At 43.6% G+C, this 12,011-nt stretch overlaps 1 pseudogene; it reads right to left on the reverse strand.

Annotated features, from left to right (window-relative positions):
- Positions 1–1,802: 1,802 nt before the first annotated feature.
- LOC148136417 (uncharacterized) lies at positions 1,803–2,774 on the reverse strand (annotated as a pseudogene).
- Positions 2,775–12,011: the final 9,237 nt, after the last annotated feature.

The raw sequence follows: 12,011 nt of genomic DNA on the forward strand, positions 1-12,011 counted from the left end.
CAAGATTTTAACTTCTTACTTGTCACTATCCAAAGCTCCAGGCAAACGTTCGGGTGAGGCAGCAGTTTAGCTACACTTCAATCAATCTAGTCTACTGTATTCGTGATCACATCCTTGTCCGTTGTGTCAACCAGCCTTTAATCTATTGTCTGCAACTGTTCCTACTGCTACATTGAGAAGGCACCAATAAAATTAAAGACCGTCCCACTCTGGTCATACTCTTTGAACCTCTCCCGTTGGGTAGAAGATATGAAATTTGAAAACATACGAACAGATTTAGGAACAGCTGCTTCTCTGCTGCTATCAGAATTTTAAACCGACTTCTTAAATTACTTAATTTGGTTTATCACTTTTATAGTTCAGTGAAAAGTGTCATCTTATTAGTTTTACAGGCAGATTCTACGATGAAACTTCATCAGGGTAACAGAGCAGAGTGCAGGATATAATGTTACAATTAAACAATCTTGAACACTCTCTGCACCTTCTCTGTGGCTGTAGCACTGTATTCTGAAATCTGTTTTGTAACCTCTTTACACCTTGTATGATATGATCTGCCTATAGAGCGTGAAAAATATCACTTTTCATTGTATCTCCGTACGTGCGACCACGACAAATCAAACCACTGCTCCAAATGTGGTCTCCTCTGCATTGGAGGCATGAAATACAGACATGTAGGATTACTTTGTGAAATACTTTTGCTCTGTTTGTAAAATGACTTTAGGCTCCGAGATGCTTGTCACTTCAGAACATCTTTTGTGTTCTGTGCTCAAGGTTTCTGTCGATCATGCTGCCGTGCTCCAGCAAGGCACAGTGAAAGCACCAAAGACAACATCTCATTATTCGTCTGGGGACTATGCAAGCCTTCAGCACTCAATATTGAGATCAATAATTTTCGAAACTCAGCAACACATTTCATGTGCTTTATCCACCCACGCACTCTATATCCTGCATGACACGGATTGATTTCAGCATAGCCAACCCTTTGTCATCCGTGTATGATCCCCATTATCAGCTTCATCTTTCCACACAACACCAGGTTATAGTCCAACAGGTTTAATTGGAAGCACACTAGCTTTCTGAGCGTTGCTCCTTCATCAGGTGATAGTGGAGGGCTCAATCCTAACACACAGAATTTATAGCAAAAAATTTACAGTGTGATGTAACTGAAATTATACATTGAAAAATTGATTGTCTGTTAAGCCTTTCATCTGTTAGAATACCGTGATAGTTTCACTTCTTTCATGTGTAAATTACAAACCCTTGTTTTAAAAAGTTGCATTCTCAGGTTATCTGTTAACAATGGTGATAGCTAGACAATATGTTGAAGGTGTTAGCCCCCTGTGTTCTCTGTCTATGACCTGATGTTTAGATTGATTCTCATCTAAAATGTGAGATAACGGAGTTTTACATGAATTCATGTTGTTTTTGAGCTCAGAGTTCTACATGAATGCATGCAGTTTTTGAGCAAAGTACAATGTAACCCTGCAAGTACAAATTCACCCCACAAAATATATGTATGCATGTGGGTCTTTGTCTGTCTGTGTGTGTCTGTCTGTCTGGGTTGGGTGTTGTGAGTGTGAGAAAGCGTATGTGTGTGTGTAGTGAGTGCAAAATGTCTTAAGTCTGTGAGGGGGTACATGTATGAGTGTGGGAGTGTGTGTGTCCATAAGGGTGTGTGTAGGTGTCTGTGTGCGCATCTGTGTATATGTGTGTCCATGTGTATGTGTGTATAGGAGTGTCTGTGTGTGTGAGAGTGTGTGTGTGTGTAGGAGTATCTATGTGTGTGTATAGTGCATTGGTGGTCACCTGTGATGTGACATGAACCCAAGGTCCCGGTTGAGGCCCTCCCTGTGGGTACCGAACCGAGCTATCAGCCTCTGCTCGGCCACTTTTTTCTGCTGCCTGTCCCGAAGTCCACCTTGGAGGATGGTCATCCGAAGGTCCGAGGTCGGACGTCCTGGGCCACTAAAGTGTTCCCCAACTGAGAGGGAACACTCCTGTCTGTTGATTGATGTGTGGTGCCCATTCACCCGTTATCGTAGCCTTTGCTTGGTTTCCCCAATGCACCATGCCTCCGGGCATCCTTGCTTGCAAAGTATAAGATAGACAACGTTAGCTGAATCACATGAGTACCTACCATGTACAAGGTGGGAGATGTCCCCACGTGTAATGGTGGTATCTATGTCCACACTCTGACACGTCTTGCAGCGCCTACCATGTTAGGGTTGTATGGAGTTGTCCTGACAGCAGGGTAGCTTGCTACGAACAACGGTCTGTTTGAGGTTTGGCGTTTGTTTAAAGGCAAGTAGTGGAGGTGTGGGGAAGGTCTTGGTGAGGTGCTCATCCTCATTGATACTGTGTTGCAGGTCACGAAGAACATGGTGTAGTTTTTCAGCTCCTGTGAAATACTGAACAACGAAAGGGACCCTGCCGGTTGCAGCACGTGTCTGTCTCTTGAGGAGGTCATTACGGTTCCTTGCTGTGGCACGTCGGAACTGGCGGTCGATGAGTTGGCCATCATACCCTGTTTTTGTGAGGGCATCCCAGAGTACTTCCAGGTGTCCGTCACATTCTTCCTCATCTGAGCTGATCCGATGTACGCATTGGGCTTGTCCACCGGGAACGGCTGTTTTAATATGTTTTGGGTGGAAGCTGGAGAAGTGTAGCATTGTGAGGTTGTCTGTGGGTTTGCGGTAGAGTGTGGTGCTGAGGTGTCCGTCCTTGATGGAGATGCATGTGTCCAAGAATGAGACAGACAGTCGAGAGTCGTCCATGGTGAGTTTGATGGTGGGGTGAAACGTGTTGATGTCACTGTGTAGTTTTATCAGTGACTCCTCACCATGGGTCCAGAGGAAGAAAATGTCGTCATGTACTTGGTGTATAATGTTGGTTGGCGATCCTGCATAGAGAAGAAATCTTGTTCGAATCTGTGCATGAAAATGTTGGCATATTGGGGTGCAAATTTAGTCCCCATGGCTGTTCCATATGTCTGGATGAAGAACTGGTTGTCAAAGGTGAAGACATTGTGATCAAGGATAAAGCGGATGAGTTGTAGGATGGTGTTTGGAGATTGGCAGTTGTTGGTGTTGAATACTGAGGCTGTTGCCGCGATGCCATCATTGTGGGGGATGCTGGTGTAGAGTGTGGAAACGTCCACTGTGACGAAGAATGCTCCCGGTTCGACTGGTCCGTGGGTGCTGAGTTTTTGTAAGAAATCCGTAGTGTCGCGACAGAAGCTGGAGATCCCCTCTCCAAATCATTACTTTTCCACAACTTACTATCATCAATCTCTTTATCTAACTATCGCTCTCCCTCTCTCTCTCTCTCTCTTGTATTGCACTTTTCATTAGTTTCTTCCCTGGATTTTTGCAAACCTTTGTCATCTTCAAGTCGCAATTCCTGGCCTCCTCTTTCGTTGTATCTTTCTGCTTTCCTCTCGATGGGTGCAACAATTGTTGAAATGCCCTGTATGACTCATTTTTTAGTCATTCATGGGACTTAGGCATTGCCGACAGGACAGTATTTATTGACCATCACCAGTTGCCCTTGAAAATATGGCGGTGAGCTGGCATCTTGATTCGAAGCAGTTCACATGCTGCAGACTGACTCACATTGCCCTCGGGTAAAGAATCCGAGGCATATGACCCATAGACAGTGAAGGAATGGTGAGAAGTTTCCATGTCAGGATGGTGAGTGATTCAATGGGCAACTTTCAAGGGATGATGTTCACAAGCATCATCCATCCTCGTCCTTCTGGATGGAAAATGGTCATGTGTTTTGAACGTGTTGTCTAAAATCCTTTGACGAATAAACTGAAATTGTAAATAGAACACCTTGCTGCTACTGAGTGTTGGTAGTGGAGGAAATGAACACTTGTAGTTTTACAATCACACAGGCTGCTTTATCCTTGGTGGTGTCAAGCTTCTGGAGTGCTGTTGGAGCTGCACAAATCCATGCAAGGGGGAGTATTTCATCCAATCCTGATAACTTCCTGATGTGAGCAGACTTTGGGAGTCAGAAGGTAAGTAACTTGTTGCAGCTTTCCTAGCATCTGACCAGCTCTTCTATCTGGTTTGTTTATGTCAAAAGTTCAACTGAGTTTCTGATCAATTGTAACCCCAATGATGTTTATACTGGAGATATGGTGATGGTAATGCCTTGAACGTCAAGTAGAAATGGTTAAATTGAGTCAAATTGGAGATGGAAATTGCCTACCCTTTGTGTGATTAGATTAGATTTAGTTTAGATTACATTACAGCGTGGAAACAGGCCCTTCGGCCCTACAGGTCCACACAGACCCGCAAGCCACCGATATTTACCCCTTACCTAACACTACGGGCAATTTAGCATGGCCAATTCACCTGACCTGCACATCTTTGGACTGTGGGAGGAAACCGGAGCACCCGGAGGAAACCCACGCAGACATGGGGAGAACGTGCAAACTCCACACAGTCAGTCGCCTGAGGCGGGAATTGAACCCGGGTCTCAGGCGCTGTGAGGCAGCAGTTCTAACCACTGTGTGACATGAATGCCCACTAATGTGACATGAATGTTACTTGTGAATTGTCAGGGAAGCTTGGATATTATCCCGATCTTGTTGATTTTGAACATGGTGTCCTTTGGTATCCGAGATTCATGAATGATACCGAGCGTTGTGCAATTATTGACGAAAGTCACCAATTCTGACCTATTGGTGGAGGGGAGAACATTAATGAAGCAGCTGAAGATGGTTGGGCTGGGACACTATCCCGAAGAACTTCTGCAAAAATGCCCTGGAGCTGTGAAAAACTAACTTGCAAATTTGCAATCATCTTCCTACAGCTCGGTATGACCCCAACCGATGCAGACAGTACCCCACAGAACCCGTTAGTCCCAGTGTGCCTGGTCTCCCTTGATGCTACACTCGTTAAAATATGCCTTGCAGTCAAGGACGGTCATTATCACCTCCCTCTGGAATTCTATTTCACGTTTGAACCAAGGCTACAATCAGGTCAGGGTCTGCGTGGGCCTGGTGGAACCCACATTGGACGTCACTAAGCGGGTTATTGCTGATTAAATATTGATAATAACACTGTTGGTGCACCTTCACCAGCTTACAGATGACAGAGAGTACAGTGATGCGGTGGTGATTCGCTGGGTTGGATTTATAATCTCTTTTGTGTCTTGGGCATACCTGGGCAATTTTCCATATTGATGGGCCGCTGTCGATGTTATAGCTGCACTGGAACAGATTGGCTCGGGGTGGAGAATGTTCTGGAACGCAAGGTTTCATTACTATTGCCTGAATGTTTTCAGGACCAGTAGCATTTGCAGCATCCAGTATTGCCAACCGTTTCTTGACATCACATGGAGTGAATTAAATTGGTTGTGATGTTCGGGACCACGGGTGAAGGTTGGGATGGATCATTTACTGGAAAATGTTGGCTGAATATTACTTCAGTATTATATTTTTGTCTTGATGTGCACGGCTGTTGCATCCTTGAGGATAAGGACATTTGTGGAGCCTTTCCTTCCAGTTTTTTATTTAAATTGTTCACCACATCTCAGAACTGGATGTGGTAGGGCTGCTTAGCAGACTTTAGGTTTCGTCTGTTTGTTGTAGGTTCACTTAAGTCATCTTATCACTTGCTGCCTATAGTATTTGCCAGGAGACGTGGCAAACAGAGTTTTATGCAAAAAATGTGTGAGGTGATTCACTTTGAAAGGAGTAATAGGAATGCAGAGTAGTAGGCTAATGGTAAGATGCGCAGTCGTGTAGATGAGCAGAGAAATCTCAGCGTCCACATACATAGATCTTCTCAAGTTGACACCCAGGTTGGTAGGTTAGTTAAGAAGGCATACGGTGGGTTAGGTTTTATTAGGAGACAAATTGAGTTTTGGAACCATGACGTCACGCTGCAGCCGTGTATAACTCTGGTACGGCCGCACGTGGATTATTGTGTACAATTTTGGTCACCACATTATATGAAGGATTTGGAAGCTTTGGAAAGGATTCAGAGGACATTTACTTGGATGTTGCTTGGTATGGAGTGAAGTTCTTACGAGGATAGGCTGAGGGAATCGAAGTTGTTTTTGTTAGAGAGAATAATTAGATTAGTTACAGTGTGGAAATAGACCCTTCGGCCCAATCAGTCCACACCCACCTTCCGAAGAGTAGTCCACCCAGACCCATTTCCTTCTGACTAATGCACCTAACACTATGGGCAATTTAGCTTGGCCAATTACACCAGACTGGCACATCTGTGGGCTGTGGGAGGAATCTGGAGCACCCAGAGGAAACCCACACGGGGAGAATGTGCAAACTCCACACAGACAGTCACCCGAGTCTGGAATCGAACCTGGGACCTCGGTGCTGTGAGGCAGCAGTGCTAACCGCTGAGCCACCGTGTGATTTAATTGAGACTTCTAAGATAACCAGAAGGTTAGATAGGGTGGACAGTGAGAGCCTTTTCCTTGGATTTTGATAGCCAGCACGAGGGGACATAGCTTTTAACTGAGGGGTGATTGATATAGGACAGATGCCAGAGGTAGTTTCTTTATTCAGAGTGTAGTAGGGGAGTGAAACAGTGATAGACTCGCTAACTTTAAGGGCACTTAAATGGTCATTGGACAGACATTTGGACGAGAATGAAATGGTGTATGTTGGGTGGGATTCACTGTGGTTTCACAACATAGAGTGCTGAAAGGTCTGTAATGCGCATCAATGTGTAATTAGTCCTGTTTAGTAGCATCAGAAGGTTGACACTTAATTTTTACGTCAGCCTAGTGCAGCTCCTAGCTTGCCCTCCTGACTTCTCCTTTGCACTAGGTTTGATGCCTGGCCTGATAATAATGGGTTGAATGCGGGATATGCCAGATCCTGAGATTGCAGATTGCATTGGAGCAAAGTTCTGTTTATCTACCTCATGGATGCCTGGTCTTGAGTTGCTGAACCTGTTGAAAGTTTGTCCCATTTAGCACCACTCTTCATACCCAATTTATATTTTGTGGTTTTCAATGTGCCTTTGGGATTCACAGCTCTACTGAGCTGAATCTCTTTGTTACATTATCTTTCTGCTGAGTTCTCCATATCCCAGGGGCTTACTGTCTCCACTGCCATTTTTCTTTCTCGGTGTTCAGGGCATTATTCGACATTTTACTCTCTGTGCTGATATTCCTCTTGGTGCACTTACTGTCAAAACCAAGTTTACTCTTTCTCTTACATAACACTCAATCTCTGCTCATGTGCCTCTTTCTTTCATTATATGCTCCACATCTCTATTGTTGTTTCCTGGGCGTCAAATTCTGCAGTTCCTTTTGGTATTTCGGCATGCACTCAGTCTTGGGTTCGATTTTCATCCTGGTATTCCGCTCTATGTTCGCTCACTCTGCTGAGATTGGTGCTGCCTCTCAAACCAAGTTTATATTTTCTGCTTCTTACACTCTTGGTTTCTCACTCGACAGTCACTCTTCCTGCTGAGATCCCTCCTGTTCTTTGACACAATTATCTGTCTCGCTGTTCTTGTTCCCCTTGCTTGCCCTCAACCCTTATTCTGTATGATAATATCAATCGTTATTCACCCAGTATCTCTGGTAATGATCCTTTTCTTCTGTTATTTTGCACTCACTGTCTTTGCTCATGTTGCTCTTGACCAATCATTCTATAGTCACACAGCGTGTCATCTTCTTCTCATTCTCTCACATTCCATGCCCCTTCTAATTTTTATCTTGATCACACACTCATGGTCACACCCTGCTAATTTTCGCATTGGTCTCGCAAAACTGATTCATTCATTCGGTGAATGTAATTTTCGGTCACTAACCGTTCACTACTCTCTCTGTCCCTCTCTCTCTCTCCCCCTGCTAATGTTAGTGACTGCATCTGAGAGTGGTTCCTTCGTTTCTCCCTCTGCACCAACTCTCTGCTGATTTTCCTCCTGATCTCAACCTGAACTCTTTTTTGATGTGAAAGTGCTTTTTTGGTCCCCCACTGCTGAGTCATTCTCATTGATGATTTATCTCGCCACTTATTTCGCACTCACTCTCTCTGCCCAAAGGAGAGTCTTTGGCTCCATGGTAACTGGTTCAGCTAATTCATCTCATGATATGCGTTTTGCACCTTTGGTTTTTAATGATGTTCCTCTGGAACTTTCACTGACGCCTCATGCAGTCTGTTCATCTCCAAATTTGCCCTCCCTTCATAGCTTTGTTGCGTTATCCCTATTTGCCACCCGTCTTACTGTCAATTCCACGAGCTAATGTTCCTGATGCTCTCTCTCGCTTGTTATGGAACCTTTAAAACATCTTAAGGATCTCGCCCAGACCCCGATTTTTCGAGTTGTTTAAAGCAGACATAAGTTGAATATTCCAGGAGCGAGGGATTTGGTTAATCATCTGGTTTTAAACAAAACAGAATTTATTGACACACGAAAAAAAAAGAAACTGAATTTAGAGTAATATAACCTCCAGAACCCAATTGATTCTTATCACAAATTAATTACACATTTCCAAATATCTGCAACATCCCCGCAATACACTCCTTGGCAAAAGGTAGATTCAAACAGAGGTTCTTACAGGGGAGAGATTGCAGAGAGAGAGAGAGGATCAGCACAGAGTTAATCCTTTGGGTCCCCAGCTAAAACTTGACCAGCAGCTTTGAACAGACTGCTTTCTGTGTCCTGAGCTGAAAGAACTGGCCGCTCCTCTTTAATTTTGCAAGTGAGGTAGTTTCTGTTAACCATATTCAATGGACTTTTCCAGCCAAATCAGAACCTCTGCAGTTTCCAAACCCGTTTGAAAACAAACATCCAGAGATCACATAACCTTGTTAAAAGAGGAACATCATCACATGGTCTATCTCGATCACTATGCTGATGTTCCTGGTGGTCTCTTACATTACACTCCCTTTCTCTACTGAGGTTCATTTGGTCTCACTATGCAATTAATTTGTGCAGTCAGGTTTTACTTTGAATAACATAGCGCCTATCCTCTCGGATGATGTTACTGTTGATTACTCATTCTATGCGCTTGCTGGACTTTCAAAGCCTTTTGACCACGTTCCACACAAGAGATTATTAAGGGAAATTAAACTCCATAAGGGTCAAATCTATTAAAATGAACTGGAGACGTATCGTTGAAGACAAGCTGCGGATTGTGGAAAGGGATTCACTCAGAAATCCCAAATGCTGAGACAGCAGCGAGTTCACACTGGGGAGAAACCGTTCTCCCAGTTTAAGTGTAGGCAGGGATTACTAATTTCTCAGACATGCTGAAACACCAGCGAGTTCACACTGGGGGGAGGCGGTTTTCCTGCTCTGAGCGTGTCAGGGATTCACCAATTCCTCTAACCTGCTCGTATACCAGCGACTCAACACTGGAGAGAGGCCGAATGTCCACTGTACGTGTGAGAAAGCATTCACTTTGGCATCCAACTTCCAGACGCATCAGCACACTGGGGACAGCCAATTCACCAGCTCCAGGTGTGGGAGGAGTATTCTCTGACTCATTCATTTGTTGTAACACCGACGAGTTCACACTTATGAGAAGCTGTTTCCACTGCAGCACCTGGTTCAGGTGTACGTCTCAACTCACTTGCACACAAACAGACTCACAGTGAAGAAGCTGAGCGTGGGGATCCACTGAATCAAATACCTTGTGGATATTTCACACTAGGGAGAGGCTGGTCCCCTGTGCCAACCGTTGGACAGATTCACTCAGTCGTCCAGCCTGCTGAATTGCCAGTGAAAACATCGTGGCAATAATTTACTTACATTCTGAATGTTCAAAAGAATTCACTCAGTCACCAGCCAACTGAGAATCTCTTGTGATTAAACTGGGGACGAACTTTTTCAATATCCAAAACGTGGGAAGTCTTTGACACGTTTTTGGGAGTTGACGTGCCATCCAAATATTAACACTAACCCTGAGTTCATTCAGATGCCCTTCCTGCAAGAATCAGTTCAGGTGAGAAACTCCCCCCAGTCTACATCAGTGAGTTCACACTTGGGAGAGGTTGTTCACCATCTCTGTCTAGGAGAAGGGATTAATTGAGACATGCAAACTGCTGAAATCTCAGTGCGTTCCTGAGTAACTGGGGTGACTATGTTTTGTCATTTATGTAAACGATTTGATGTAAACATAGGAGGTATAGTTAATCATTTTACAGATGACACCAAAACTGGAGGTGTGGTTGAAAGCAAAGAACGTTCCTCAGGATAGAACAGGTCCATGAATCAGGTGGGACTATGGGTTGAGGAGTGGCAGATTGAGTTTAATTTAGATAAATGCAAGGTGCCGCATTTTGGAAAAGCAAAACAGAGCAGGACTTATAAATTAATGGTAGGTCCTCGGGAGTGTTGCTGAACAAAGATACCTTGGATTGCAGGTTCAACTGTCCTTGAAAGTAGAGTCGAGGATAGATAGGATAGTGAATAAGGTATGTGGTATGTTTCCTTTAGTGGTCAGAATATTGAGTATTGGAGTTGGGAGGTCATGTTGCGGCTGCACAGAACATTGGTTAGGCCACTTTTGAAATAGTGCATGCGATTCTACCATCGGGCAAATGTTGCGAAACTTGACAGTGTTCAAAAAAGATTTGCAAGGATGTTGGCAGGGTTGGTGGATTTGAGCTATAGGGAGAGGCTGCATAGTCTGTTGCTGTTTTCTCTGGAATGTCGGAGGCTGAGGCGTGATCTTATAGAGTTTATGAAATCATCAGGGGCATGGATGCATAAAGCGACAAAATATTTTCCCTTGGTTGTGGTTGTCCAGAATTGTAGGACATAAGTTTAGAGTGAGAGGGGAAAGATATAAAAGGGATGTAAGGAACAACCTTTTCATGCAGAGCGTTGTGTGTGCATGAAATGAGCTTCCAGAGGAAGTGGTGTAGGCTGGTACAATTGCAGCATCTAATAGACATCTGGACAGATATATGAATAGGAAGTTTTTAGAGGGATATGGGCCACTTGCTGGCAAATGGGACTAGATTAGGTGAAGATATCTTGTCAGCATGGACGAGTTGGACTGAAGGGTGGTTCCGTTCTGTATATCTCAATGACTTTATGAATCCAGGAAAGCTGTATAATTTATATAAATACCAGTTTTGAAAGATGACTTTTATAAGCAAGGCAATGAATGTGAGCCATCTTTTTTCAGAAGGTTGTCTTAAACATAAAGTGTGAGTCTTTATGTGACCTTCCTCCAATATTGGTCAGAAAGCAAGTGGCTGTGGAGCCCCCTGTGGAGTTAATGGGAAGCTATTTAGATTCTGCTGTTTACAACAGGTGACTGACATTATCTTGTTATCAGTTCAAAATACCATAAATTATTTGTTTGGTTTGAAGGCGATCTGACTGGGTTGAAGATCAAGTTTAATTTTTCTACTTCATGGAGCTCAGTACAATTCATTGAAAAACACTCACCTCACTAGAATAGTGTAGTTTGTGAAACTTCCCAATAAAGCGAGTTTGATTTGAGGTCTGAAGGGTATTAGAATCATAAAATGTTTCAGCTCGAAATCATAAGAATATTCATGAACAAAAATTGCATACCTTACAAGAAAAGTATGGCAAATCAGTTGAGATACAATTTAAAGATTTGATGTTGAGTTTTAATTTCTCTGTTTTTTTTTGTAAAATAATGCTGTCACACAGGTACAACAGGTAATCGAGAAGGCTATTGGAATGTTGAACCTTATTTTGAGGGGTTGGAGTGGCTGAAGAGGGCTGATGTCTTACTACAACTTACAACATGCTGGTGAAACTGTATCTCAAGAACTGCAAGCAGTTCCATTGTGTTTATTGAAGGAGGTGTATCATTTCATTGGAAAATATTCTCTCAGATGATCCCAACTATGGAGGGATTGTCTTGTGAACAAAAGTTAAATCTGCTGGGACTCGCTGCAGTTTTGAAGGATGAGAAGTGTTGTAATTGAAACATGGAAGATTTCTAAGTGGCATCAAAGGGTAAATACTTAGAATATCTTTCCCCTCAGGGAAGAGTCTTGGACTGGAAGACATTGTCTCAGAATATGG

This window comes from Chiloscyllium plagiosum, unplaced genomic scaffold, assembly GCF_037043375.1.
Source record: "Chiloscyllium plagiosum isolate Xiang-an unplaced genomic scaffold, Cpla_swu_hap1 HiC_scaffold_45, whole genome shotgun sequence".
In the NCBI taxonomy this organism is placed as follows: domain Eukaryota; kingdom Metazoa; phylum Chordata; class Chondrichthyes; order Orectolobiformes; family Hemiscylliidae; genus Chiloscyllium; species Chiloscyllium plagiosum.